The sequence below is a fragment of the Mustela nivalis genome (assembly GCF_964662115.1).
Source record: "Mustela nivalis genome assembly, chromosome: 7".
Lineage (NCBI taxonomy): Eukaryota > Metazoa > Chordata > Mammalia > Carnivora > Mustelidae > Mustela > Mustela nivalis.
In genome coordinates this window covers 26,204,166-26,230,291 of record NC_139026.1, presented here as the reverse complement: position 1 = coordinate 26,230,291, position 26,126 = coordinate 26,204,166, and the positions used below count along the sequence as shown (strand labels likewise).

General features: G+C 42.2%; 1 protein-coding gene across 1 annotated transcript in view; it reads right to left on the bottom strand.

Annotated features, from left to right (window-relative positions):
• The window catches only part of LOC309870207 (uncharacterized protein), a gene marked incomplete at its 5' end in the record, with an annotated part of 328,499 nt that overhangs the window by 135,677 nt on the left and 166,696 nt on the right, over nt 1–26,126 (bottom strand). The window contains one exon of the mRNA XM_082742414.1: nt 12,353–12,676. The remainder of the gene's footprint in view (nt 1–12,352; nt 12,677–26,126) is intronic.

Genomic DNA, 26,126 nt, shown 5'->3' with positions numbered 1-26,126 from the left:
GTGGGATCAATCCCAGCAACAGGCTCCAAACTCAGCGGGGAGTCTGCCTGAAGAGCCTGAAGATTCTGTCTGTCCGTCCCTCCCCACCGCTAGCTCGGGCTCTCTCCCGCACTCTTTCTCTCTCTCCCCACCCCCTCTCTCAAATAAATAAATAAATCTTAGGGGAAAAAAGTTTCCACTGGCTCTTAATCCCTCTTAAATAAAATTTCTGACCCTGGCCATCAAAACCCTATGCAATCTAACCCCTGCTCAGGTTTCACCAGCCCTGCCATGGGCTGAATTGTGTCCCCGCCAAATTTATAGGGTGAAATCCTAAAACCCCAGTACCTCCGAATGTGACTGTTCAGGGAGATAGGGTATTTAAAGAAGTAATTAAGGTAAAATGGCGTGACACGAGTGGGCCCTAACCCGATGTGACTGGTGTCCTTTTAAGGAAAAGAAGGACTGGCACCGAGGAAAGACCATGTGAAGACACAGGGAGAAGGGAGCCATCGATAAGGCAATGAGAGAGCCCTCAGAAGAAACCAGCCCTGCCAACAATTTGATCTTGGCCTTCCAGCCTGTAGAACATTGAGAAAACAAATCCCTATTACTTAAGACACCCAGGCTGTGGCTCTTTGCTACAGCAGCCCTACCTAACCAACTCAGGCCCACCCCTCTGCACTCCTCCTCTGCGCTTCCCCCAGCCTTGGCTTCTTCCTGTTTCTTTCAAGATGCCTGACTGGCTCCCACTGTGGGTTCTTTGCACTAGCTATGCCCTCCACCTGATTTTTCCATGGCTCCATTTTCTGTTTCAAGTCTCAACTTATCAACCTAAATATCACATCCTCAAAGGCTAGATAACCTAGAGTAGTTCCTCCAATCTGACTTTCTTATCTTCTGTGCCTCCGTGTTAGCTCTGTTAGCTCCCAGAGGATGGATACTATGTCAGTCTTGTTCACCACATCATCTCCAAGTCTTAGAACAGAGCTTAGCATTTGGTGGGAAATTCAGAAAGTATTTATTGGATGAGTGAATGTTTGAATGAATGCATAACAACTGACCATTTTTTTTTAGGCACTAAAATCAATTAATTGGCATGAAAGGCCTGCTGCAAGGTAAAGATAACAGAATCAGTTGGGGCAAACTTAATTAAATTATTTAATTAATTAAACTGCATTGAATTAGGCAAATTAAAAATAACCAACCTATAGAATTCGATGTTTAAAATTTCATTCTGGGGCACCTGGGTGGCTCAGTGGGTTAAAGCCTCTGCCTTCGGCTCAGGTCATGATTCCAGGGTCCTGGGATCGAGCCCCACATCGGGCTCTCTGCTAGGCAGGGAGCCTGCTTCCCTTCCTCTCTCTCTGCCTACTTGTGATCTCTCTCTCCGTCAAATAAATAAATAAAATCTTAAAAAAAAAAATTTCATTCTAACTCTCTGCCATCTCTTCTTGACGATGGAGTCTCCATCTCTCAAAAATAAAGCCAAGACCAACCCTCCTGAAGACAGTTCGATCCAGAAAAAACAATCAGAAGAAAGGGTGCAGGAAGATGACTATTCACTGAGTTCCCTCTTGTACCACTCACAACTTCTGCCAGTGCATATATAACCTTTAGAAAGATATTTTGCAAAAGATAAAGTGAGTTGAGTAATTTCTTGCTTTAAGGGTATCAATGAAACTCTGCCCATTTCCTCTTCTGCCCCAAACACACACCCTCCTTCCTCCTTCTGCCCCTTTGTTCTTGCTGATAAGGCCGGGAGGACACCCCACCCGCTCCAATCTCTTCCACAAGCTCTCCTCTCAATTCAGAATCTCTAGTACATTCCTGTGGTAGATGCATCACTTTGAATTATGACTGTTTCCTTAACCCATCTGCCTTAACCTAACCTTCATGACAGCAGAGACTTGGTCTTACTCAGTCTGTGATTACTCAGTAATCACACAATCTTCACCCCACGAAAGGGCTCCAGGGATACTGCTGACTGAGGAAGTGCACAGAGCACGGCTCTTTCCTCAAGACTGCCGTTGACCTGTCCAACTCCTTATTCCTTTTCTGTACTCCTCTGGGTTCTTATTATCTGCCCCTCCATTTCCAGCACTCGATATCCGACAGCGTTTCCAGAAGGGCAAAAGAGAGCACTCAGCTCAATAAACACTTCATGAAGGGCCAAGGTTGAGATGTGTTCTACTTACCTGTCTTAATCCAAAAGGAAAAAAAAATAAAATAAAATAAAGTGGCAAAGCCTTATTAAGGCTTTTTTAAAAAAAATTGAGCTATAATTTATATATCATAAAATTCACTATTTAAAGATATATAATTCAGGTTTCTAGGATAATCATATTGTGCAGCCATCTTCGCTATATAATTTCAGAGTATTTTCAACACCCTAAAAAGAAGCTCACTGCCATTAACAATCACTCCTGGTTCTCCTCTCCCATTAGGCCCTGGCAACCACTAATCTACTTTTCATCTCCATGGATTTACCTGTTCTGGACGTTTCATACAAACAGAATCACACACCATGCAGCCTTTGTCTCTGACTTCTTTTACTTGACATAATGTTTTCAAGGTTCATGTGTGTCGTAGCACGGGTCAATATATCATATTCCTTTTAACGGTGGAATAATATTTCTTGTATGGGTACCACATTTCTCTTTTCCTCGGTTGATGGACATCTGGGTTGTTTCCTCTTTTTGGCTGTTATGAATAATGTTTCTATGAACATTCATGTGTAAGTTTTTGCATGAACATATGTTTCCAACTATCTTAGATTATATATCTAGGAGTGGAATATTCTGGGTCATAAACACACATTATAGCTTTGTGTTTAACTTATTAAGGCATTGCCAAAGTATTTCTACAGCAACTGTACCATTTTACATTCCCACCAGCAATATATGAGGGCAAGGCACTTTCTCTAAGAGATTAGATAATCCCCAAAGGAAGGACACTGTCCTTTACAGACTGTTCAAGGTCAAAAGAGAGAGGAAAGAGATGTTTTATGAGAGAGGCAGATGTTTTATTAGGGGAATGAATGGTTCACAAACTTCTGCTGACTCACCGTCAGTCAATTTTACCATGGCCTTGCTTAATCCAAATTGTGACTATGTGTTCAGTCTTAACATGAATAGCCTTGGGGTCTGTGGCATCACTTCCCAAACAGTATAGCACCTTGGAGACCTCTTTTAATATGTTTAAGTTTGCTTCCTATTCAGCAGGGAGAAATAGGTCTTCCTTTGCCCACTTAGCTTCATTCTGGAAATAAGCTTTTAAAAAAGCAGGAATATCAGCCTTGCTTTATACCATCAAGCGGCCTGAATGGCTTCCATCCATTACTTCAGAATTTTTCTTTAAATTTTAGGTTAAGGGAAATTTTATGTCTAAAGACTTTTGGAAGTTAAAAAGACGTAAGGGGTTCTGTGTATGTATGTGCATGTGTGTGTGTGTGTGCCCATATGTATATGCATATGTATGCGTGGGGGGGGGCACCCCAGAATGAGGGGCACATACCGTCCATCAACAATCATCAACTAACAGAAGTCACCACCTACCCTGTGAATGGCAGCCAGAACCTACATCACAATGATAGCTATGAAGTTTCTGAGTCTCGTTGAAGGAAAGCAACAACCATTGTTCGTAAAAAGGATTCTCAATCTAAGGTTAAATGTATGAAACTTAGGAATGGAGTAACAACAAATGGAAGTATTATATTTACAAGTGAACCTACACTGAGTTCACTAAAATTGTTTTTTTTTCCCCTTTCATCATAGATTCTCTATCACACCACTCAACTTCCCTAAAAGATTCAGCATAAATGCAAAACACAACAAAATCCCCTTTCCGTTCATAAAACTCTGGTCCTGACTCTAAGTCGATGCCCTATATAAACACACAAGCCTTTGCCCTATGCCCTAGGGGACAATCTCCCAAGACTTTGAACCTGAAGAGAGCCCATTTCCAAGAAGAGGCCCTTCCGTCCATTCAACTCTGTCAGACCACGCAGCTCCTCTGCAAAAACAGGCAGCCGCAGCGTAGCGCTGATCTCAGCAGGTGCAACGGCACAGAGAGGGGGGAACAGAGATTGAGAGGAGGAGGAGAGCTCCCCGGAGCCAGGATGCTGAGGTCGAAGATGAGGTCAGCTGTCAATCAGCCATCACTCGACAGCCTGACCAGTGGTGCTTTCCTTCCTGAGGCTGTGGGGAAGTGTTCTGAGTGGTGTTCTAGGATAACTCCCTTCTGGAAGCCAACAAAGGCAGAGGCATCCTGTGATAACCTCTGAAATACAGAGAAAGGAAAACCAGAAGAGGAGAGTAGCATGGTCGCGGACCCTCCCCATCATACCTCCGAGGCTCCATTTCTCCAGCTCTAAAGCAGAGGTGGGTGAGAGTGACCTCTGAGAGAGTGCATGTAGGATTATTGCTGTTAAATGAATGAAAAGCTCATTAACTCCAAGTCAGTGGCTCTAAAATTGAGGGTCTATCAGCACTGCCTGGAGCACCTGTTGAAACACAGATTACTGGCCTTACTACCAGATGTTCCAATCTTTAGGTCCTGGGTAAGGTCTGAGAATTTGCTATTCTAACTCCCCAGGCTCGGAATGCTGATGCAGCTGGTCAGGGACCCACACTGCGAGAACCACTGTGAGAGCAGAGGATAAATGTCAGCAAGAGTAACAATGGGAGATCACGAGGCAGGTCCAGACTGTGCAGTAAAAAGAATCAATGATATTGTCCAGAATAAGCAAGAAAATAATAAAACATATATAAATATAAAACATATAATGCTTGAGTTGACAGTACTAAACTGTTGCAGTTTTATCTTGAAAGTCAGAAAGATTAGGAATTAATCGGACAGACATTTCTGACCAACTTCTACCCAACAACTTAATGGAAAGGGACTCTGAGGCTGGTCTCACTCACTGTCCTCCCAAAGGGAGAGGAATCTGAAGACAACTTCTCTCCAGTCTCTGTCTGAAGGTAGCAACCTTGAACTTAACCACTTCCAGATGTCAGAGGGAGAAGCTTCTCAAGGCAGAGGGTGCCCTGGAGCCCATCTCCTCCTCTTCCATGTCTTTGACCTTCTTGCATGGGTAGCTAAGAAGCTGGGCTGAGTACAAAGTGACTTTCCCTGCAAAGCTGACACAGAGCCTGCTCACAAGTTCCTGAAAACCTCCACAAACTGCTTAATGAATGCAATACGTGTACGTGGAATACAGCACATCCTGTGTCAGAAGTGATACTTCTCTGCTGGTGGTGACCCTTCTTTTGACCCGGAGATCACTGAATGGCTACTGTCAGGTGACATTTATATGGGGAACATGTGACGTATTATGCCTTTTTGCTTAGCGACCCATATAGGAACCAAATGGAATGCAGACTAGAAATCAACATCAAATGGTTCAAAAAAATTCCACTTAAAGAATGATGATTTGGGGAAGTGAAAGAATTCTCCCTAGATTGGTTTACTGTGAAGCAGAAGGGAAGAGCATTTTAACTGGTTTGAAATGACAGCTGATGAAATGACATGGAAGGTGATGAAACATCATCCCCTGACCAATGGTTCTGATCCGGTTCAGTGCCTCCTCCTCTCTCTTGCTACCCTCCCATTTTACCCACTAAAAGAGCTCCTCATATGAGAGGCTAAGAAAATCAATGAATATAAAGTCCAGTTTGAAAGTGAGTGCTACATCATGATCAAAAACTTTTGCACAGCAAAGGAAACAGTCAACAAAACCAAAAGACAACTGACAGAATGGGAGAAGATATGTGCAAATGACAGATCAGATTAAGGGCTAGTATCCAAAATCCATAAAGAACATATCAAACTCAACACCCAGAGAACAAATAATCCAATCAAGAAATGGGCAAAAGACATGAATAGACATTTCTGTGAAGCAGACATCCAGATGGCCAACAGACACATGAAAAAGTGCTCAACATCTCTCGGCTTCAGGGAAATACAAATCAAAACCACAATGAGATACCACCTCACACCACTCAAAATGGCTAAAATTAACAAGTCAGGAAATGACAGATGTTGGCGAGGATGAGGAGAAAGGGGAACCCTCCTACACTGTTGGTGGGAATGCAAGCTGGTGCAGCCACTCTGGAAAACAGCATGGCTGTCCATCAAAAAGTTGAAAATAGAGCTACCCTATGACCCAGCAATCACACTACTGGATATTTACCCTAAAGATACAAATATAGTGGTCCAAAGGGGCACATGCACCCAAATGTTTATAGCAGCAATGTCCACAATAGCCACATCTGGAAAGAGCCCAGATGTCCATCAGCAGATGAATGGATAAAGAAGATGTGGTACACACACACACACACACACACACACACACACACACACACAGGAATACTATGCAGCCATCAAAAGAAACAAAATCTTGCCATTTGCAATGATGTGGATGGAACGAGAGGGTATTATGCTGAGTGAAATAAGTCAATCAGAGAAAGACAATTATCATATGATCTCACTGATCTCACTGATATGAGGAATTTGAGAGTCAGGGCAGGGGGTTATGAAGGGTAGGGAAGGAAAAAATGAAACAAGATGGGATCGGGAGGGAGACAAACCATAGGAGACGCTTAATCTCATGAAACAAACTGAGGGTTGCTGGGGGTGGGGGGTTAGGGATAGGGTGGCTGGGTTATGGACATTGGGGAGGGTATGTGCTGTGGTAAGTGCTATGAATTGTGCAAGACTGGTAATTCACAGACCCGTACCCTTGGGGCAAATAATATATCATATGTTAATTTTTAAAAAGTGAGTGTTAAAAACTTATCCATAATTAAACTAAGCAATTGCCTCCTGAAAATTAATTGGGACAAACTCTGAGCATATAAGTTATAAATTCCATAAAGTTATAAAGTTAAAAATTTATAGTCGTAAAAACTCCAGTGTCCTATTTTTCTATGTCCTTCCATTCATTTCATCTCTAACGTCTGCCTCTCTCTCTCTCTCCCCCTTCCCCTCTTTCTCTATGACTCTCCCCCCTTCTCTGTTTCTTACCCATATTTCTTATTTAATTGTCTGCAAGAAAGGAAAGGAAGGATCTTGGGTTAGTCATTCACACTTTAGTGTGAATTAAAGTCAGTGAGTCAACTCTCACAGGAATGAGGATTTCAAGCCATAGCTCTAATGTGGAATGGCTGTTTTTGAACTCCTTTAAGGATATTTCATGGAACAGCTAAATTCAAGGAATATGAGAGGAACTGCTCAAGTCTGCCTATGCATAAAGGCAGCCTTGAGTCCAGTTTTGAGAAATAAGAGGCTTCAGCTGCCACTCCAAATTGAAAGTGAATTCCAGTTAATTTACTGACACTGAGTGAGACTTATTTGTCCTTTGGGGATAGGTTGGTTTTAAAACCTTCCTTTCTCTGGGTTTCAGAAACATCTATTTCTGATGGCCCAGTCAGCCTGGTAGGGTCTATTCTCACTCGACACCTGGTCTCTCCGCAATAGAAGCCCCTTCCCCCAGCAAGTTTTATTTTAGAAGAACAACAAGAGCTGCTTGGGCCAAATGTGGCTGCAAATCTTTCAACAAATGTTCTGCTCTAGTAAGCACGACCCTCTGAGCGGAAAGTTGATAGCGGTCTGACATATGGCTGGTCCCCTGGAGTCTCTCACTCCTCCCTCAGCCGGAAGAACTTCAAAACTCTGAGCCAGTGGAAAATCCAGTCTGTTCCAAGCAAGAGAGACAAGTGTGCTCCCAAAATGAATACTGGCATTTGGAAATACCCTAGGGTATTATCAATATAATCTTTCTGAGGTGTGAGTATGTGTCAGAGAGAAGGAGAGGGAGAGCGTGTACGTGTATGTATGTGTGTGCCACGTGCACATGCGTGTGTGAGGACAGTAAGGGGCGTGAGCACAGGCTCAAAGCCAACAAGTGTCAGTGTCAAGAACATGAGGTCAGCATGGAAAAGAATGTCCACTATGTGCCCAAGACTAAACTCAGAATTTTCTACCTCTTCTTTCCTAAAGAAGTGGGGGAAAGGGAATTAGAGAAGGAGGAAAATGAGAGAAAGAAAGAGAGAGAAGCAGAGACAAGATGGAGAAAGAGAGATGAGTGGGAATGAGGATGGAAAGGAATAGGAAGTGCAGAGTCTTACTGACGTAGAACAAAAGGCCGGGACTGAGAGAGACAGAATAAAGAACTGCTGATCCGTCACAGCGCCCACCATCAGTTACAAGCAATTCATTTCTGCCTTTATTATGTTTTGCCCCCTATCAGCTTTCCTATCCGAATGGCTCAACCCTCCCAGAATGCTATGCCAAGTCTTATCCGCCATCCACAGGGCATCCTGTTACCTGCCAAAGAGGTGGGTGTGTTCTGGTGGGTCTCACCCCCTTTTGTGTCTCTGGACCTGCTGCCCAGTCTCTGGGGCGGAGGAATAGAATGAAGTGAGGTGAATTGACCTACAAGAGCCCCTATGACCCTCACTGCTCTTTAACCAACTGAGCAGACCAGCCAGAAGAGGCAACATGGCACCCCCACAGGAGCACTTAGCCCTTTATATGCCATGGCTCCTGCTGACAGGCTGGTCAAGCCTACAGACACCTTCTCAGAATCACGTTTTAAATACATAAAACTATATGGGGCACCTGGGTGGCTCCGTGGGTTAAAGCCTCTGCCTTCAGCTCAGGTCATGATCTCAGGGTCCTGGGATCGAGCCCCGCATCAGGCTCTCTGTTCGGTGAGGAGCCTGCTTCCCCCACCCCCACCCCCCGCCTGCCTCTCTGCCTACTTGTGATCTCTCTCTCTGTGTCAAATAAATAAATAAAATAAAATCCTTAAATACATAAAACCATAAAAGGGAACAACTACATTGCTATGGTTATCAAATATTTAAATAGTATGTCATGGCCCTATTTGTACTCCTACATCAATGCTTTAAGTACTGAGATATGATGAAGGGTCAAATGACTACCCTACCGTCATTTCAAAGAGCGACAGGAGGTGTTTTGAGATGTCTGCAACAGCTATCGGGTGATATGAAAAGATCTGTGATTTTTATGGTGACAAAGTCACAATGCGGACATCACTGCAGTCAGCTGGCCTGCCTTCCCACTAGAAGGAAAAGCAAGATTCTAAGGAAAGGTTAGGTAAAACAGAGAGGTCTTTTTTTCCCCCGTTCAAATGCATAAATTGGAAGGAAAGAAATAAAGGAGTTGCTGATGATAATAATAACAGGAACCATAATAGCAAAGCAACATCTGCTACAGGCGCACCAGCAAACATGGCTGCCACCTGTGGAGACCCTTCTCTGTGCCAGGCTCTGGGCTTAGTGCTTTCTGCTCTGCGTATCATTTCCCTTCATCCTCACTCTGTGGAAGGCGTCATTTTGCCCACTCTATAGATGAGGAAACTGCGGCTTAGGGATTCTCGGGAACTTGTCCAGGATCGCAGTGATGAGCAGTTGAGCCAAGAATGGACGTCGGACTGTGGCTGTCTGTCAGCAGAGCCCATGTTCACCGAGTCTCCTGGAAAGAGAAGACCACTGCAGCAGGGAGAGAGAGACTGAGCTGAATGCCCAGAGCACAGTTTCCTTTTCCTCATCCGCACACACATTCCACTGGTGTGAAATGGGAAGATACATGTCAGAGAGGGTAAGAGTCTATAGATCATCAACACCATCAAAAATCTTCTCAGAAATACTAAATAGGAGGAGCTATGCAGGAGGACTGGATCTATCAGATAGTCATGCAGCACAATGTCTCTAAAATTAATACAGCGTGGTAATGGCACATGAATAGACAGACAGGTCACTTGACCCGGGTGGACCTTACTCTCCCTGCAGCCACAAATGTGATTCATAAGCAGGTACTACCCTTGACTGAATCACACACACTGGTTTCTCAATAAGACTCTGCCAGGTTTGAGGGAGGAAGAACAACTAATTTTTCATTGTGGTGTTCAGACAGGATCTGTTTCTGTTTAGGTCATCAGATAAGACTTGCACACCACTCACTAAGTCACAAGACCAAACAAAGCTTAATTTAATGTAACCCAGGACTGCAGTGGCCTTCTTCGTGGTCACATCACATAGGTGACTCAAACCAGATTTATTTTCAAATAAAATCTCTCTGCCTTTGTCACACATATTACTGCTAAGCCATGTCACACCCTGAAAATGTGCCATTGGTGTTCTGGATGCAAATACAGTTCCTCCCCTTTATCCCTGTTACATTTAATTCACGGTCATGGCATATCATGCAAAGCCTTCACTATTTTTATACTTTTTTGTTGCTATTAATGAGCATATTAATGTGAGATAATCAAGAAACTATACCACCTGCAGAACTTACCTTCCTCTTTTTTAAAAAAAATCAGATGGGCATCGGTCTATCTTGTCTATCATCTTCTCTCCCATGAACACAACTTGTCATGATTCCCTCAACTCTGGAGTGTAATTTCTTTAGGCAGCAAAATGGACTAGTTTGAACATCTGTAATGTCACTCATCTTAAATGTCACCATTTCCTTTTGATCAAAGCTTGCTCGGTACTCTTCAGCTCAAGGATGATTCTATTTTGTATATTCAGTGTATGTGGGAGGCTGACTATGTTCTAGGCACTGAAAAGTTACAGACAAATCTGTGCCCTGACTTTCAGGAAGCTTTCAGCTTATTGGAGAAAACCAATGGGCAAACAGATAAATTACAATACAATGTAGCAGTTGGGAGTCAAAATATCTTATATGATAGAGAGACTCTATTGACTCATGTAAACAAAAGGTCTGGAGGTTAGACAGACTTCAGGCATGGCTTGATTAAGGATCTACCAGTGGTTTGCTGGAAAGTATGTAACAACTGACTCTCTGGAGAACAAAGCCTTGATCTGTAGTGTTCGCTCATTTCCATGTTGTCAGTATCCGGCCACACCTATTTCAGGCCACCAGCATATGGTCACTGAACACAGACTAGAAAGAGATGTGCATAGTCACCTGCAGTCTGACACAGGCTCTCTCCAGCACACTGTTGCCACCTTCATTTTGCCACAAGTTTCTTAATTCTTCCATTCCATATGCCAGTTTTGCCCTCAGGAGCCAACTAGCAACTATACACTCTCTTGCCGGTGTCTAATGGAGGAGAACAAGCTTCTCTTTCCTTAACCATCAAGAACTTTCTGACCTCCCCGGAAATAATCACTGCACCCAAAAAATGTTACCCCCAACCGGCTTGGCCTTGGAAATGTGTTTAAATAAGGAACACTATCTGCCTCCCAAGGCTCTTCACTTCACCCACCAAGTGTTCCTTGTTGGATAGAACTGTCACCAAAACCACATAAGACAAGAATATAGCTTGTTTCTGTTAGTCCATTTTAGTGGCTACACCAACCAGATTTCCCTTTCAGGACGGACGCTGTCATCCCGTACTGCTAGGAGTGATCACTGGTGATGGTTCATAAGTGAGTTCCTCTGCAGGCATTGCCCTAGCCGAAAGGAGCTGTCTGCCCTTTTTGGGAAGAAACTGCCTCTAATGGCTGGTCAGTGAGTGGGTACAAGAGCCTGGCCCTGCCTCAATTCAGACCTCTCAGACCTCTCAGAAGGGACATCCCAGATCCAGAGCGCCCCTAGAGGATCAGAGGCAGCCTTTGTTGCAAACATACAACAGGTGAACCTCTCCCACTACTCCACTGGATTTCCCGCTCTCTGTTACATGCTGCCTGTGCCCCTTCCCCACTAACTCTTCTGCATCCAAATCTCAGTGTCTATTTCCAGGGAATACCAGCTCCAGTGCCCATCTCATAACCAGTCACTGGGGTACTCTTGACAAATCAAGAGTCCTCACTAAAGCCTGCCCCGCTGTGGGGGGAGGGTTTGAATGGATCCTAAGGAATACCACCAGCACTGTCTACTACACAATACAACATCCTGAGTGATATAAAAGACACACAGACAATATCTTGATCCAACAAAGGCTGTACTGTAGGTGCTAAGAAAAACGAACACAGCCCCCAACACCCACAAATAATCACAGCTGGACCCTAATAGTAACACAAGCTGGTCTGACGCTCAGAACCAGGCCATTTTGTTCTCCTGCTGCGCAGAAACAGTCTTTAAGGACACCAATCTCAGATAAACTTACTCTGAACCACGATAAAATGCAACAAAACAAGCTCACTGCATAAGTGTGTCTATGCAAAGACAAAATCAAGGTCCCCCCATAAAATCCAATCATAGAATTGTCCTTGCTCTCTGGCGGTTTCCCATCTAGAGCAGATTCTTGATTTCTTAGGCCCTCCCCCAAATCAACCAAGCAAAGCCCAAATCTTATAATACGTTCTCCATAACGTTCTGTTATGGAGATGCCCCATGGAGTATGTTTCCCTCTGACAATGAAAAACAGACCCACCTTGTTTCACTGCTGGCATGTCCCTGGTGGTCTTGGCTGAAGGGCAGGGACAGCACTCAATAAGCACGTGTGGGTGAACGAGTGTAGAGATGACAGAGCCAATCCTCTTTCAGGGGATGCTTCAGAGAGGAGGTGACCTTGGAGTTGGTTCTTGAAGGAGGACTGGGCTTTGCCAAGCAACCAGAATCAGAAAATCCTTTCCAGGCAAAGGAAGTGGCATGTGCAAAGGTCGATAGCACAAAAATGAGGATGATGAATCCGTGTGTGGGGGGTTTGGGGAGGAGCTAGGATCAAATGTGCAGGTCCTTGTATGTCCACTTGATCCTGTTGACAAAGAGGATAGAGAAGTTGGAGGTAAAGAGCTCTAAATTTGAAATGTGCCTAAAAGGAGAATTACCTGAGTAGACATAAGCAATTTTTCCCCCCTAGGTTTTCCCCCTGCCTCCATTTTTTTTTTTTTTTTTTAATATGGAGTGGGGTGGGGAGGGAGGGTAAGATACTTGCCTTTGTTGAATCAAAACTGCATATTCTGAGTTCTCCCAATTTCCTTAATTTTAAATTTAAGGCACATGCCTGGCAACCTCAAGCCCTCTATTCCCTAATTATCATGAATTCTGAGATCTGAAAGTTGGGGCCAACAGTGTTAAGTCCTGGTATGAATCCAAAAGCCCAAGAACAAGGGGCACAAATGTCGGAGGGCAGAAGAAGATGTTTCACCTCAAGCAAAGAGCAAATTTGCCCTTCTTCTGCCCTTTTGCTCTCAGTGGACCCTGAATGGATTGGATGACGCTTACTTGCATAGGATAAGGAGATCTTCATTCAGTCTCCTGATTCAAAGGCTAATCTCTTCCAGAAACATCCTCACAGACATACCCAGAAATAACATTTTGCCAGCTATCTGCATACCCTGTAGCCCAGTCAAGTGGGCATGTAAAATTAGTCATCACACCTTGCAGATGGGTCATGAGAGCACAGTACTGTGTAAGTGTTTGTTAATTATGGGTCTTTTGAAAATGACATAGCTGGTAAATTGAAGCAGACTGAAATGCCTACAGTCTTATAAGCCCTCCTTAGTGCCACCCTGGACCACAATTAGAGAAAATTTTGTGTCTATTTGGGAAATTCATGTTTTCATATTTTTACTACACGAGTATCGATAAGCCACGTAAGGTAGGTATTCTTCTGTACTTTCAGACATAAGTAACATCACGGTGCGGGTCATTTCATGATGTGCTTTTTCCACTCAATACTATGTCTTGGGATCCAGACTTTCTGTTAATATATGTAAAACTCATAGAACTGTGCCAGTAAACATGTATGAACCATGATTTTCCCAACTGTTTTAAAGATTGATTGATCGATTGATTGATTTACGAGAGTGAGCAGAGACAGCACATAAGGGGGGGGTTACGGAGTGGCGGAGGGAGGAAGAGGGAGAAGCAGACTTTCTGCTGCCAAGGAGCCAGATGAGGGCCCCGGGATCATCACCTTAGCTAAAGGCAGACACTTAACTAGCTAAGCCACCCAGGCACCCCTATTTTACTAATTATTAATATGTGGAGGATTTAGATCATTCCTTGTAATCACTTTATAATAACTGAACATTAATTATACTATATTTTGTTTATTTCCAATTTTTTGCAACTATAAAGAATACCCCATGGAATATGCTTCATCATATTCATACACACACAAGTTTGTACTTACTGAAAAGTGGGTTGTAAGGAGAATGCATTTTAAATTTTGCTAGCTATTGTCAAATTGCTCCCCAAAATGTCTGTAACCATTAGTTCTTATAATCAATGTATGAGAATCCCTACTTTTCTAGATCTTTGCCTAACACTGTGTCAAATTTTTCAATCTGTCCACTAATATATTTTTAGTTCCTGTTCGCTAATAAGTGAGATAGGACTTTTTTCCTATGTTTATTGGCCATTTGGGGATGTAACATTTTCTGGGGTCAAGGAACCCCTTTGAGACTCTCCTTTAGAAAAATGCACATGAATACTCACACCACACTTTGTACACATATGAAGGGGCTTCATAGAGCCCCTAATGACCATCCACAGACTCCTCAGAGCAGAGACTCTTGAACTGTTAGTGGATGTAAGAACCACGTGGGAAAAGCTTCAAGCGCAGAATCCCACGACCCATTTTTGCACACCCTGACTCAGGGTGTCTGGGTAGAATCCAAAGAGTTGTTACAGATGACAATTTTAAGAAAGACAGTTGTAAGGGTTCCTGGATTCCCTGGAAGAAAGCCTATCTGTGCTTTCCAAAATGTCCCCTTTTCCTATAGCTATGAAACAAAGGATAGAGTCACTAAATTTAATATACAAAAGCTGTAACTTGCCTTCAAACTGACACTCTTGCTACTTTCAAATCTGGAGCTACTACTGTCAGCACAGCCTGTGCCTCTCATCGAGTTGGCTAGGAGGGTGGGTGAAATGATGAAGAAATGGGGTTACGTGTGATGCAAAGAAAGACACCAGCAAAGGAGAAATTTTAGGAAATGCTAAGCTATGCAGACAAGGGTACATAAAAAGCATCTCCCTACTAAATATGAACAGCTTGTGTTTGGAATGTCTTGTATTACTAATTTTAATACACAAGCAAGCTCATTTTTTATCTGTTAGATACTTTTTTAATTTATTTTTGTTGTTGTTGTTAGATACTTTAAAGATTCTCTTATGAAAAGAAGGAAACGAAGTGTTCCCTCCCAGATCTAAATTCACATATGTGACTATTATAAGATGAAGAAAATTGATCGCCTCAGCTGCAAATATGTTTTCTGTTTAAAAACCTAGTACTCAGGAAGCCATGAACCAAAGAGCTTGCAGAACATTTTGAGAGCAGTTGAGCATCCTTTTGGTATGACGATGATGTTACACTGATACATTTCTCCCCTCCCTTTTTCAGGCCAGCAGGTTTCAAGAGAGAATTAATCCTTGTTTTTAACCAAGTCACACGCAAATGCACTTCTCTCTGAGCTGTTCAAAGGCCAGCATCCTCTTGAACCTTCCATCTAATTCGGTTCTGCAAATGATGCCAGGAACGAGAATCAGGATCCGGTTCTAGGACTTTAGAATGACTCACTGGTTAACTTTGTCCAGGACCAACAGCAAAATGACTCAGTTGCTCTGTCTATGAAAGTGAGGCAGTGATGCTGGCTGCCTGCCTCCCACAAAGGGATGAAGGAAGGCCAGGCTTGGGGGGGGGGGGCATTATATGGGTGGGGAAGAGGAGGGTGCTAAAGAAGAACTGGAAGACCGTGGAGGGGGCAAACCTGGCCCAGAACTGAAAGAAATCTGTGAGTAGGGTGTTCTATAAACAACGGGGAAATCAAATGAAGTCAACTCCCATCCGTTGTCCTTCTGGAGACTAGCTTTCTACTTTCATAGGTAATTCATTGGGTTCAGAAAGCCCAGGCTTTCAGAAATTTTCTGATACCCATTATCTTGTTCATTTGGCCATACATTATTTCTCATACTATTAGATTTTCCAATCTAGACTGTATGTTCATTAAACATGGGAATTATGATTGATATATAGGTATACATATATGTATACCCAAGGTTAAATGCTTGGAACTCTCAATATAAATACTGTGTGTATTTAGCGAATGAATTCTCACACAGGGAATAAAATAAAACACACACATACAAACACATACACCAGCATTTTCCCCCCAGGATTCAAGCCAGGCGAAAGAACAAGTTTGGGATTTGGGGGGGATGTGCTGGGAAGACATTTCTACTTACATATTCATTCCTGCCTGTATTATTTATGATATAGACACATCTGCAGTAATGGAGACCAAGTAACCATGACTTAAACAGAATTTATTCTCTCTCATATAATGTGGCTGCTCCATAGAGTCCAAACTCGAGTTCCTTCCACCTTTCTTAGGGTGTTATTCTCATCTGCATGATCCAGGTAGCTCACCACAACATCCACATCCTGGCTGAGTAGGAAAAGAAAGGAAAGCACATCTTTCCTTGCAAGAACACCACTCCTCACAGCCCTTTGGCTAGAACTCAGTCACATGACCACATGCCTAGCTGCATGGGAGCTTGGGAAATGTAGTCCATATTCTGACAAGCCAAAGGTCCAACTAAAAATCACTGTCCTCTAACCAAAAAAAAAAAAAAAAAAAGTGGGGGGGGGATGAATATTGAGGCAATTAGCCATCTCTGTCACATTGTCCAGCATTAAAAAAAAAAAAAAAAGTAAAAAGACGTGGATTTCCCAAACTGCTGGAAAAAAGCCCCAGTGGACTCAGAAGTAGCTGGCACTAGCTGCTATCATGAGTGTCCCAATCTACCTGCGGTCATTCCAGCTGTTCCTTCAGGGAAAAAGATCATTCTCAACTTTCCATACTTGCCTTTTAAAAGCCTGCACTTTCTTGTATTAATCTCTGATACTCTCAAACTTTCTTTCCTATGTCAAATTTGGGTTTTCATACTACAGATAAAATTTCATGTTTTTTGACCACTAGGGCAGGAAAAGCCCACTTTGATTACTGTGTATACAAGACTAGAAAATTAATGCATTTGGTGTGAAATCAGGGATCTGCCTACCTTCAGCTTGGAAAATAAGAACAAAAAGCCAGTGAGCATGCCCAGAGTGGTCATGATCAGACAACCTTCTAGTCATAAAAATTAAAGTAACCTTATAATAGTTAAAATCTAGGGACTTCCCTCTACTTGCAGATGGGATGCTGTATGACTCAGGAATTGCTTAATAAAGCCAAATAGATTTTCAAATAAGAAAAAATAGTTAAAATCTACTGAGGACTTATTTTCTGCCAAGTGCTTTATCTGCATTATCTTACTTTGAATGCTAAAATTAAAAATAAGTTGAGGAGGGTGGTACTTTTACTATCTTCATTTTCAGCTGAGGAAACTGGGCTTAAGAGAGTTAAGTAACTTGCCCACGCTACCCAGCTACCAAGTGACAGAGCCTGGACTTGAACTCCAGAATCTAACACTAGTATTAATATCTTTAACCACTGAGCATACTGCTATGCTGGGGGAATAGAAAACTGTGAGTAGTGTCCCATGCAACCTTCCTGCCAACATTACAGACATAGCTATAGACCCCGTCAATCACTCTCTCTGCAAGTATGGGGTGGGTGACCTAAGCAAGAAAACAGAAGTTCCAACCTTTAGTATTTAAGAAGTTATCTTAGAAAATTAAAGCCTCCATAAAGCCTTTGTACAATGAAAAAATTCAGAAAAACTTTAAATATATTAAAATAGTTCTACATTTGATAATTTTCTTCTGTCATTATTAGTATCCACAAAGTCTAAGGCTATTCCAAATGTGAGACCGACAAACTACTCTTTTGTAGCATTTGCTGCTATTGTAACTTACCATGTAATAATTTAAGTCTACCTCATTGGTGGAGAGTGGACTCCAGGAAGATACGTCCCTGGCTTTACTCCCAAATTCAGAACAGAATGGGTGTCCAATAGTTATTTATTGAGTAAATCAACCTTTTCCTTCAAAATATCCCTTTAGCATTATTTGCAACCTATTAGAAATAGTTAATATAAATATTATAATTATATTATCAGATGTTGCTGTGCTTCAAAATTTGATACTAAGAACTTGTGCTATAAAAAGTTTTGCTTAATCCATGTTAACTTATCACAGGAATTTAATATCCCCCTGACTTGTGTGTGTCTGTGTTCCCTGTGGACTTTCATTTCTATTAATAAGTTTGTTTACTGGACTACTTTTTGCCCCCAACATTTTGTGTGGTTGGTTTTAAATTTGACACCAGTGGATACGAAGGAGTCAAGTCATTAAGATCTCAAACTGCTTCAGAACACGGTAATTAAGCTCTAAGAAGAATGACCCCAGGACCCATCTGTCCTTAATAAATCAATTATTGAAAAGAAATTCCTTCTCCTAGTTATATTGTTTTCTCCCAGAAATTTTAGGTGAAAATTGCTGAATTAGTTTTGCCCTGGAATTCTTATTCTTCATCACCTAGGCAGACAAGATTCCTACTAAATTTACACAGATACTGAAAACTGAAAGGACTTGACTTCCTGGGGGTTTTTAGTGGTTGCCCTCTCAAATGCATGTTTGTTTTATTGCTTCCTTTTTTGAACAAGCCCTCTCTCCACATCTAGCTCCTACTCCAGATTTTCAGCTGCAGGATTATAAAGAACTGAGGGTTTCCCAGGTAAAAACTGTCCATGGGTTTAAATATATCATGTGGGCCCTTAGTCTCTGAAAAAATAAAAGCACCAGGGTCCATGAGGTTAAATCAAGGGCTCCTCAGGAAACATTCACCAGAAGAAAACATGCAGACTGGCTTGCTGGTTTTTTTCCAGATGCTTCCCCCCTCCCCCAATTTTTATTTTGAAAGTTATCAAGGCTTTAGAAAAGTTGAAAGAACAGTTTAATGAATAGCTATGAATATCTTGTATAGGTTAAACAGTTATTGGCATTGTCCATGTTCCAAATGCTCCAAAGAACATTTTCTTTCTCTTTATACATCTATACAGTTATGGATATAGATGTACACATTTATATATATTTTTACAGGAACCATGTGAAAGTAAGTTGCAGAAATGATAATACCTCACCCCTAAATATTTACATTGTATTGCCTAAAAAAACAAGAATATTCTCCTACATAGCCACAATACCATTGTCATACCCAAGACATGTATGGTAAATTCAATAATATTATATAATACACAGTCCACAATCACATTTCCCTAGTCGTCCCATACATAATATGCTTTATTGTTGGGCTTTTTACTTCTTCTTCCTTTTTTTTTTTTTTTGATGGGCAGGGCTCCCCATATTCATTCAAGGTTCACACTTTGCATTTAGTTATCATGTATATTTAGTCTCTTTTAATCTAAATGTACATACCTCCAGCCCTGACCTTTTTGTTTTGCTTTGTCTTCCAAGTTTTTTGAAGAGTCCAGGGTAGTTGTCTTGTGGAACATACCATATTCTAAATTAATCCGATTGTTTTTCTGTGAATCAATTCCACATAAGCGATTTTTGCAAGTATAATACTTTCTAATGCTGTTCCCATGAACTTTGAACAAACTCCAACACAAGGATTTTTATCAAGGGCTGAACGATCAGATTCAAAAGATTAAGGGGGAAAAAAATAAGATTTAACATATACTGCTTTGAACAGAGGGTGAGATGTCCAAAGCAAGATGAAAAATGGGGCATCCAAAATTTGTGTCCAAGGTTAGTACTAACTTATGTGTTTGAAAAGGGCCCTTGTCATGTGAAATCTAAAAACCTTTGTGAAATCATCAGGACTCAGATTGGGGTAGAGTCAGCCTCTGCCCTTGCAAAGTGGATAATGACTCATTTGGTGCAATTTCAGGAAGGCAGAAGGCCACTCTGTCCCATTCAGCTACACTACCTCTATTGTGTTAGCAGTGATTCCCATCTACTATTATTAATCATCAAGCCCTTTAGTGAATAGCTACTACATGTCAGGCCTTGTACTTAGTGTTTTACGGATCTCTATCTCCCATGTTAGAGATGGGAAACTGAGGCTTAATGATAAAACTTCATCAAGAGTCAAAGCAGTATATTTGAGATTTGAATCAAAATCTGTCTCACTAATTAAAGCCCCATAATCTCATGTTCTACCTGGTGCTCCTCTCTTCCCCAATCTTACCTCATTTACCAGAAGGCTTTGTCTTCTTTCTCTAGCCCATACACTGCACCAAGCAACCAACAGCAGCATTTTATGCCAATAGGTCCTTCTAGATATTAAACTATTATTGTTTTTGCCATGTCTACTTTGTGCTAGGCTTCTTGTTGAATGCTTTTCATACATTTCCTCTCACCAAGAACCACATAAAGAAAGTATATATTAATAATATCCCATGATCACTCAACTAGTAAATAGTAGAGTGGAGACCTAAACCAGATCTGGCTAGAGGCCCAAGCTCCCAACCAAGATACTTTTCTGCCTGGCTGTAGGACTAACATGGCCACCATGAACAATACAATGGCACAGAGACTTGCAAATAGTCATAAAGGCCAAAACACTGATTCATTAAGCTCTGAACTCCTCTGCCCCCATACTTTCAGGAGCACAACTCCAAAAGTGCCTCCCAGAACATTCCCCTAAATGGGCCATGGGCTCATCTGCTCCTGGGAGCAAATCACTACACAAGACTCCTCCCCGACAGAAAAAAATATTACTCCTCCTACATCCAGCAAGGGCCAGGAGCCAAGATACTACTAGCAGGAAGAACCTACACATTCTACCTCTATTTGAATTTCCTCCTACACAAACACATCGAGATGATTTGGTCTAATAAAAAAAGATGTTTCCCAGCAGCTATAGAGAGCAAATGTCCCAGACTAAAACTCAGAACACAGTCTGACTACAATTGCTATGCCTTTAGCAAGGATATCCCAAGAAACGAATGAACAAATAAAACATCAGCTTAGCCAAAAGCATCCAACCTGTTCTTCAGTGCTTTTACTGGGCAGAAAGTCCAGAATGTGAGGCTGGGGTCACTTCCCAAGGTGCATATACTGGTCTTTGCGTATCCTTGTGCAAAGGACCACTGTGCCTCACCCAAGATGCACCTCTCTACCATGGCTGATGGGACCTAGAAGGACGTCGAGGAAAGGAGAGTGAGGCAGGGAAGGGAGGAAAACCACTACAGGGGTGCATTATAGAGCTGGCTTCTGCTTGGGATCAAGCATGACCGGTTGCTCCCTCTCCCAGGACCATCTTCTGACAGGCCACATGAGTGAATGCATTTAGGACTGGCTCCAGAGAGAGGAAGAGGGAAGAAGTTATCCACTGACTCCCATTCCCCCTTGGCCAAAGGTTTTCTCCATGAGGTGTTGATTCCTCCTCACTTCCCAGTTGCTTTACGCAGGCACTGGGCAGGTCGGCATCAGCAGGGAATCCCCAGCGTGGACGATGAGAGACACCTGGAAAACAGGCCTTTGTCAGGGTGCACCAGTACAAAAGTCAGTGGGAGCCCAAGCACAAAAGAGACAAAACAAATAAGCAGAGGCTCATGGGTCCGGTGAGTCTGAGAGCACCTGAAGTGGCTCCTAAGAGGACATCCCTGTCCTCTCAGCACAATGTCAGGCTTCCCACTGGACGTTTCCATGGGAGTGTCTGATGTGAACCATCACGTGGTCAAGAGAAGTTTTCCTCCTTCCCCATTCCAACAGGCTCCTCCTTCATCTTCCCTTTTTTGGCCAAGAGCATCTTTTTTTTTTTTTTTTTAATATTTTATCTATTTATTTGACAGAGAGAAATCACAAGTAGGCAGAGAGGCAGGCAGAGAGAGAGAGAGAGAGAGAGAGAGGAAAGCAGGCTCTCTGCTGAGCAGAGAGCCCCATGCGGGACTCGATCCCAGGACCCTGAGATCACGACCTGAGCCGAAGGCAGCGGCTTAACCCACTGAGCCACCCAGGTGCCCCTGGCCAACAGCATCTTAATCCAACCGGTTGCCAGGCTAAAATTCAAAGAGTTACCATTGGATCTTCTCATTTCCTCACCACACTGCCAGTACAGTATGTCCTGTTGGCTCTAGCTACAAAACATATCTGGTCCCATTCCCAATCCAGTCCCTTCTCTGTGTCCACACTATAACCAGCCTAACCCATCTGCCACCAGATACCAGGTGGGCTCTTCTAGACTAACTGGCTGGTCTCCCTGTCTCCACAATACAATCTCCATACAGCTAGAGCCAGACTGAGCCTTTTTTTTTTTTTTTTAATATTGCATTATTTAAAAAAAAAAAAACAAGCAAACAAACTTCAAACCTGTACAAAGTAGAAATAATAGTAAATCAAGCCCCAGTTCAACAAGTATTCAATCACAGCCAACACTGTTTCATCTAACCTCTAATTTTAAGGAAAATCTCAGATATCATATCATTTGATACATAATGATACAGTTTTACCTACGTTTGCATCCTTCAAAATAGGAACTTATAGGTGCCTGGGTGGCTCAGTGGGTTAAGCCCCTGCCTTCAGCTCAGGTCATGATCCCAGGGTCCTGGGATCGAGTCCCGCATCAGGCTCTCTGCTCAGCAAGGAGCCTGCTTCCTCCTCTCTCTCTCTGCCTGCCTCTCTGCCTACTTGTGATCTCCCTTTGTCAAATAAATAATTAAATAAAATATTTTTTAAAAAATAGGAACTTATATTTTTTAAAGATTTTATTTATTTATTTGACAGACAGAGATCACAAGTAGTCAGAGAGGAAGGCAGAGAGAGAGGAGGAAGCAGACTCCCTGAGCAGAGAGCCTGATGCGGGGCTTGATTCCAGCACCCTGGGATCATGACCTGAGCTGAAGACAGAGGCTTAACCCACTGAGCCACCCAGGCGCCCCCAAAATAGGAACTTTAAAAGAAATAACTATATCCAGGGAAAGATCAATAAAAATTGCAAACAATTGTTTTAAGAACCCTAACTACATAACATTATAGGGCGCTCTTTATAAAGGTAAAGCAGATCACGTCCCTTCCTTGCTGAAAACCTTCCAGTGGCTTCCCATCATGCTTTGTATAAACAAAGCCAAACTCTTTATTAATGTCCAGAAGATTCGACCTTACATGACCTCTGCCTATGTGTCTGGTCCCAACCCAGCCAGGCTCTCTCTGTCCACTGCATGCCAACCACACTGGCCTTCTTTGTGTTCTGCAAATGCCCCATGTCCGTTCCTCCCCAAGAGCCCTTAGTTGATCTCTCTGCCTAGAAGGCTCATCCCTGTCATCTTCCTATGCTTGGCTCCTTCTTGTCATTGAGGTCTCAGCTTACATAGAACATCTCTTGTCACCAGTCTCAAGTAGCCATGCAGTCATTACCACATTACCCTCTTCTAATTCTCTCCATAGTCCTTTGCCCATGACATTTCCGGTGTGCCCTGGTCAGGTTTACACTTATTGTCAAGTGTGACTATTAATAGAAACTTGCTGGCTCTCAAATGTGGGCAACAGATTTTATGGTCACCTTATTTACAAGAATCTTATTTTTGTTTGACTATTGTCTATCTCCTCCTACAAGGATATGTGGTCTTTAGCATACATTCTCTGTGCCTCTGAGCTCTCATCTGACTATTTCTCCACTGTATGCACAGTGCTTGGCACTGGGAAGTCTTGAGGAAGGAAGGAAGGAGAGAAGGAACAGAGTGAGGGTATAGGAGGGTGGGAGGGAAATCTCAGGCTCCAACTTTCCAGTTCCTGGTTCAAATCATTCTTTGTATTCTGTCCTTGGCTTCCATAATCTTCTATGAATGTTCCTATTTTGCTTAACATAGATATAACAGATTTCTGTGACTTAACAGCCAAGTAACTCCTGAGAGTGGCTAATTTCTTTCAAGAAATTACTCCTTTTCACCTTTCTAATATATTTTCTTCCAGTCAATTGTTCTGTTTAATTTTAGAAAAACTATTATAGGAGCCATAGGTATGGATAGAATGATTATATCTCCCCCTCAAAGTTTATATGTTGAAATCCTGACCCCCAGTACAATGGTATTAGGAGGCAGAGCCTTTGGGAGGTGAGTAGGTCATGAGAGTGGATCCTTCATGCATAGGATTAGTCCTGTATAAAAGGGACCCAGAGAGTTCTCTTGTCCCCTTGCTGTGTGAGGACACAAGAAGAAGACAGCTGTCTATGAACTAGGCAGAGAACTCTGACCAAAAACCTAATCTGCCAGCACTGTGATCTTACATTTCCCAGCCCCCAGAACTGTAAGAAATAAATGTCTGTTGTTATAAGCCACCCAGTCTATGGTATTCTGTTATGGCAGACAGAACTGACTAAAATCGCCTTCCTTCTCAAACAAGGAAAATCCACAAAACTATTTTCCTTAACCATAAGCCATTGAGAAGTTTGGAATTGCAAACAAGCGGTCTAAACAAAATGAATCATTTCTACTCCACAAACTACCATAAATATCAGTGACATTGGCAATAAAACTTCAGATCCTGATTATGCATAGGCCCATTTTTACAAAAACATTTCAGGAAAAAAGATAGTACATCGTCAAAACAGCAATAAATCCTTGAAATAAGACCCAGGCTTTTTTTTCACTCAAGCTGGTATAAAGCCTATGTATGCCATTGCTTTCAGTTCACCCCCTTTCAGAAAATTCAAGCTTTAAATAATCATTGTAAAATTAAAGCCATTCTGTAAGGAAAAGAATGGTAGGAGCCTTTGTTCTGACAGAACAATATAAAAATCAAGCCTTGGTCTTGAGTTTTGTTTTGTTTTCTAATAGAAATGGTGGGGGCTAGGGGTTGTCTTGAACTTCAGATGATAACTAATGATAAAAATGTTGGTTTCCAGCATACAATATTAAGAAAAGTTTAATAAATTCACTTCCCAAGTAATAGTAGCTGTTTTTGAATAAAGAATGAGGTTACTAACCCTTGGAGGGGACGACAAAGTTCTACTGAAGAAATGTGCCTCGGACCACCTCCCCTTCAACCTCAGATCTACTTTCTTTTCCTGACAAAATAGGAAAAATGAGTTTTAGCAACAACAACAAAAAAAAAAACACAGAGGGCCTTACTACTGGCACATACCACACCCTCCAACAGTAAGCCCACTCTCAAGAGAGGTAAGTGCCTTTTCTGTGGGAAAGGTGCTACAAGTTCACTCATTTCCTGAAAATTTACTGCCCTGATCCATGACTTGGGTGTACGGTGGTGAATAAAAGAGGCAAAACCCCGGCCTTCTGGAGCTCGCAGTCTTATGGTACCCTCAGAACTAACACTGCTCTAGCACCAGCCTATGCCATTTCCCTACAGAGGCAGCATGACATACTCTGGTGTCCATCAGAAAGCTTGGATTCAAATCCTCACTTTACAACTTAGGAGCTCTGTGATCTCAGGCAAGGTACTTAATTTCCCTATGCCTCAGTTTCCTCATAGCTTTGCTGGGAGGATTAAACTACTATAGCAGTTGGGGTGCCTGGGTGGCTCAGTGGTTAAGTGTCTGCCTTCGGCTCAGGTCATGATCCCAGCCTCCTGGGATCAAGCCCCACATCAGGCTCCCTACTTAGCAGGAAGCCTGCTTCATCCTCTCCCACTTTCCCTGCTTATATTCCCTCTCTCACTGTCTTTCTCTCTGTCAAATAAATAAATAAAATATTTTTTAAAAACAACCTACTATAGCAGTTAACAGCATAATGCAATTAGATGAATATCTGACACAGAATAAGCTATAGAAGAGAGCGTTCCATTTCTATTATTATCCCTGCAAAGGGTGGGATTCATTTGGAAAACTTAATCAATGAATGTTATGCACCCAAACATCCCTGACCAGTTTCCTGGTAGCCAGACCCTTTTTCCTCCAGACAGGAATTAGGAAGTCTCTTATCTGAAAAAAAAAAGTGAATGGCTCCAGAAAAAAAGACCTCCATAGAATGGCATTTGGAAGTTTCCCAGCATTTGAGCCAACTCTCTGCCAATCACCCTAAAACAACTACCATCAGGCAGTAAGCCCCACCCAGGTCAGAAGCATTCCCCACTCTGTGTTAATAACAGGGAGACCTTTAAAAATAGAGAGATGCCAAGAAAAACAAACAGATAATGGCATCTCAGAGTAAATAAAGAAAAGATGGGAAACTGAAAAGAACTCTAATCTTCGGAAAGATTAAGGAAGATAATTGCATCCATAAAACAGCATCAAAATGCTATGGAAAAAAAAAAAGAAGAACAGAGAACAAGAGTTCTTACAAAATTAAAAATAGAATCGCTAAAATTGAAAATTCAATAGAACCATTGGAAA